Genomic DNA, 5,077 nt, shown 5'->3' on the forward strand with positions numbered 1-5,077 from the left:
CAGGCGCCCGCCACCACGCCCAGCTAATTTTTGTATTTTTAGTAGAGACGAGGTTTCACCAGGTTGGCCAGGCTGGTCTCGAACTCCTGACCTCAGGTGATCCACCCGCCTTGGCCTCCCAAACTGCTGGGATTACAGGTATGAGCCAACGCGCCCGGCCTGAGAACGGTTTCAAGGAAGAGGCATGCGCATGAAACAATTATAAATCGCTGAAACTCCCAAATTCAATATTCGCGGGAAGGCGCAGCCGCAATAAAAAGCCGGGAGGGTTTATGGGTGCGGATGCTGAGCCCAAAACCCAAGCGTGGAATAATCCGCCGGCGGGAGGTTGGGTGGGGGGTGGTGGCTCTTGAAGTTACGCTTGAGCTAGAGCTCTTTGTGACGCAACCTGGCGGTGCGGGCAGCTGGCTGCGCGTGTGCAGAGCTCGCACAAAAGGCCTTACTTAGGTTGCGCAGGCGCCCGCTGGCCAGAGTCGCAGAGGGTCCGCGTTTGCAGTCCAGCGACCCCGTGGGTGCTGTTTTTGCGAGGACTGTTTGTCCTCATAACTCTGGGAGGGCCACAGGGACCTTGGCGAGCTGCGGGCTGCCATCCAGAGCCGTGAGTGGTTCGCTGAATCTCCGCACCGCCGCTGAAGCTTGCAGGCTGGCCGCCTCCGCTGTGTGAGAAGTCGGAGGAGGTGGAGCGGAAGCGGCCGCCGCAATTTCCTTTCCTCCACGTTGGCTCTCAGCCTTCCCCAAGGTCCGGGGTGCCGACAGCTGCTGTTCAAGACAGCTTTGGGGGTGCGGTCGCTGGACGAGAAGGTGTTGGGTGTTGGAGTCGCCGGGGAGGGTGCATCCGCCCGGTTTTTGTTCCGTGTGGGGGCGGTGCGGGCCGGGGGGCACCGCGGAGGCGGAGGACAGCTTAATTGGCCCTCTCAGGTCTGGTCCTCTTCCCTGCCTTGCATTTTTGTTTCAACGCCGGACCGCGTATAAGAGACCATGATGTTGGACACCGAAGGTGGAAAGGGGATTCGTGGTGAAGGTCTGGGGCTTGCCCTGGTCTTGCTCGGCAGATGAAGTCCAGAGGTTTTTTTCCGGTGAGTTAGAACTAGGTCGCGGGAGTTCGAGGCCGGGGCGGGCGGGCGGGCAGCCGGGGCGCCCTTTGGCGAGGCGCGGGCGACTGCACTCACCGCTGTGTCGCTCGCGCCCGGCCGGCCGCTGTTACGCAATGGAAATTTCGAAAGCCCCGCCCGTCCTCCTGGCCTTTGAGAGTGCGGCACATCTGGCAGACTTTTTCTTTACTTACCTGTGAACACCAGCTTTTCTTTTATGGGTGTCTTTTTTTCTTCTGAGTTGGAGTCTCTTGTCACCCAGGCTGGAGGGCAGTGGGGCGATCTCGGCTCACTGCAACCTCCGCCTCCTGGGTTCAAGCGATTCTTCTGCCTCAGCCTCCCGAGTAGCTGGGACTAGAGGCGCGCACTACCACGCCCGGCTGATTTTTGTATTTTTGGTAGAGAGGGTGTTTCACCATGTTGGCCAGGCTGGTCTCGAACTTCTGACCTCAAGTGATTCGCCCACCTCGGTTTCCCAAAATGCTGGGATTACAGGGGTGAGCCACCGCGACTGGCCCGGTGTCTTATTTCGAGAGGATAAATTGTCGTAGGTGGGATTTCCTCCTCAATCTTGAGAAAACCTCCGAGTAATTAGACAAATAATAGTAATGTTTTGCAGCGTCTTGAAATGTAACATCTTGTTTCTAGTTTTGATGTTTCCTTGAAAAGGAGCATTCTTCGGAAAGTTAAAATGTCACGTCTTAATTTCAGTTTTCCTAATCAAGATTTGGTAATTGAAGAGTGTTTGCTCATTTAGTACAGTTGAAGACACTAAAGCCCAGGGAAGTTTTTTTGCAGTACATAGGTTTCCTGAGTATTTTCTATCAGAATGTCCTTGTTCCCATTATTAGACTGGAAAAAAGAAATCAGACAGATAAAATTCTATTTGGATGAAATTGATAGCTTTTGGCAAGACGTTTGTAGTATTGACTTAACTATGTGAGTTTAGTGTCAGTAACGGAAAACGACCTGTAAAACAAGAACCAAGTACACTGGAAGCCACCTTGCAGGGGGCAACACTGGGTTTGGCTTCAGCCCTGCAACTTGGAGCATTTTAGCTTGGTAACACTGATCCCCTTTGAGGTGAGTATTGGGCCTGTAAATTGGATTTGAATGAGGAACCGCAATGTGGCTGCTGGTAAGGTAAAACTGACAAATGCGCCAGAGCAAAACAACTCGCAATGAAGTATGTTTGCTGTAAAGTCACAAAGTCTAGGCTTGATAATGTTCCGAGAAATTAATAAAAGATGTGTGATGTAGACGTGAGTAGCAAGGACTTGAGAGGAATTCATTCTGAAACTGCTTTGAATATTGGATGTTGTTGATGGGTTGGAAACGTATCACCTTGGGAGTGAGGTTTTTTTTTTTTATTGGAGTTCTAGGAGTTGGTAATATCGTGGTCATTATATATAGGCTGAAGGGGTGGCCTGCCCCTCCACACCTGTGGATGTTTCTCTTGTTAGGTGGAACAAGAGACTTGAGAAAAGAAATAAGACACAGAGACAAAAGTATAGAGAAAGAAAAAGTGGGCCCAAGGGAGTCCGGCGCTCAGTATACAGAAGACCCGGGCCAGCACCTGTCTCTGAGTTCCCTCTGTATTTATTGATTGTTATCTTTACCATCTTAGAAAAAGGGAAGTGGCAGGATAATAGGATCATTATAGGGAGAAGGTACATATTAATAAAGATCACTGTGACATGAATAAGGAAAAATGCTGTGCCTTGATAGGCATATGCAAACATCTCCATAAACCTTTTTAGTGCATGAAGAGCAGCATTGCCGCTAGCACGTCCCACCTTCAGCCGTAAGGTGGTTTTCTCCTTTCTCAGTAAACAACATACAATCACCGAGATGTTCCATTGCCCAGGGACGGGCAGGAGACAGATGCTTTTCTCTATCTCAACTGCCAAGAGGCTTTCTTTCCTCTTACACTAGTCCTCCTCAGCACAGACCCTTCACGGGTGTCCCCCGGGTGTCAGGCTGGGGGACGATTAGGTCTTTCCCTTCCCACGAGGCCGTATTTCAGACTATCATATAGGGATAAACCTTGGACAATACCTAGCTTTCCTAGGCAGAGGTCCCTGTGACCTTCCGCATGTATATGTCCCTGGATACGTGAGATTAAGAGAATGGTGATTACTTTTAACCAGCAAGCTGCCTTCAGGCACTTGTTTAACAAAGCACATCCTGCACAGCCCAAAATCCATTAAACCTTGAGTCACCACAGCACATGTCTTGCAAGGACAGGGTTGGGGGTGGGGTCACAGATTAACAGCATCTCAAATACAGAACAAAATGGAGTCTCTTATGTCTACTTCTTTCTATATAGACACAGTAATAGTCTGATCTGTCTTTTCCCCACAATAGGCTTCACAAGTTACATAATTTGTAGTGGGGACATGGAATAGACATTTCATCTGTGTCACCCAGAGGTGGTTTTAGGTTTTAAATTCTGTATTAACGGTTGTTTTCTTTCCAGACTGCAAAATTCAAAATGGGGAAGAAGGTATAACAGCACTGGCAGAAGAGCTGGCTTTGAGAGGATGAGGCGTGATGGTTATGGTGGAGGTATGTGAGGATTTGCAAGGTTCGGCAAGTAGTGTGTTCCTTTGTCTTGGTGTTTTATTTGATTGATTGTACTTTGTCTTTCAGGGTATGGAGGCTAGGACGATTACAATGGCTATAATGATGGCTATGGATTTGGGTTAGATTTGGAAGAGGTAAGGTAAAAATTGAATTTCTCTGTTGAAGGATGCTTACACTGTTGTTCATCTGGACCTCAATTACTGTTTTTCAGGAATGTCTGATCACAGATACAGGGATGGTGGCTGTACTTTCCAGAGCACAACAGGACACTGTATGCATGCGTGGATTACATTACAGAGCTACTGACAATGAGACATGCATGGATTACCTTACAGAGCTCCTGAGAATGACATTTATAATGTAAGTGTAAGATGAACTCACAAGTCAATATTTCAGTATGGCAGTAAAAGTCTGAGCCTTATTCTATAAAGTGAGCACTACGTTAGAAATTTTGGTTTTATTGTAACATTAGAAAGTTGATTTAACTCTTGGAAATGCCTTGTGTTGTAGTTTTTTTCACCGCTCAATCCTGAGAGAGTACACATTGAAATTGGTCCTGATGGCAGAGTAACTGGTGAAGCAGATGTCGAGTTTGCAACTCATGAAGATGCTGTGGCAGCTGTGTCAAAAGACAAAGCAAATATGCGGAAGTGTGATTGAGCATTTGTGGGTTCTTAACAGGTGATTATGTGACTAACGTTTACAATTGAGAAATAGAAAAATAATATATGAGAAGTTTCCTCTCCAGTAATAGATTAATTCTTGGAGGATGGGGGGCAGTGTGTTGAAGCAGGTTTGGATTTTTAAAATTAGTATAACAAGGATTTGTGATACGCACATCTTGAAGTATATATCCTTAATTGACAAGATAGATGAATATGTAAAGGCTAGAGTTTGGAGTTAAAGTAGATGACCTAAGAGAAGTAGCTAGAATTTTCTTTGCCAAAGTATTTGAAGTTCACAGATCTGCTTGTTTAAAAACTTTATAGAGGCCGGGCGCGGTGGCTCAAGCCTGTAATCCCAGCACTTTGGGAGGCCGAGGCGGGTGGATCCCGAGGTCAGGAGATCGAGACCATCCTGGTTAACACGGTGAAATCCCGTCTCTACTAAAAATACAAAAAACTAGCCGGGCGAGGTGGCGGGCGCCTGTAGTCCCAGCTACTCGGGAGGCTGAGGCAGGAGAATGGCATGAACCCGGGGGCGGGGGGCCGGAGCTTGCAGTGAGCTGAGATCCGGTCACTGCACTCCAGCCTGGGCGACAGAGCGAGACTCCGTCTCAAAAAAAAAAAAAAAAAAGTGCTTATCCTGTTTTGTTTCACCAACAAACATTTTCAAACTTTTTTTCTCATTTCAGAACACAGATATGTAGAACTCTTCTTGAATTCTACAGCAGGAGCAAG

General features: G+C 47.6%; 1 long non-coding RNA gene across 1 annotated transcript; it reads left to right on the forward strand.

The window, feature by feature from the left end:
- Window positions 1-403: 403 nt before the first annotated feature.
- On the forward strand, window positions 404-4,677 carry LOC113223345. The gene is made up of 5 exons (XR_003308704.2): window positions 404-1,076; window positions 3,571-3,659; window positions 3,744-3,811; window positions 3,889-4,037; window positions 4,188-4,677. It is a non-coding gene; the product is annotated as an uncharacterized LOC113223345 (long non-coding RNA).
- The last annotated feature ends 400 nt before the right edge of the window (window positions 4,678-5,077 follow it).

Source organism: Piliocolobus tephrosceles, chromosome 1 (genome assembly GCF_002776525.5).
Source record: "Piliocolobus tephrosceles isolate RC106 chromosome 1, ASM277652v3, whole genome shotgun sequence".
Lineage (NCBI taxonomy): Eukaryota > Metazoa > Chordata > Mammalia > Primates > Cercopithecidae > Piliocolobus > Piliocolobus tephrosceles.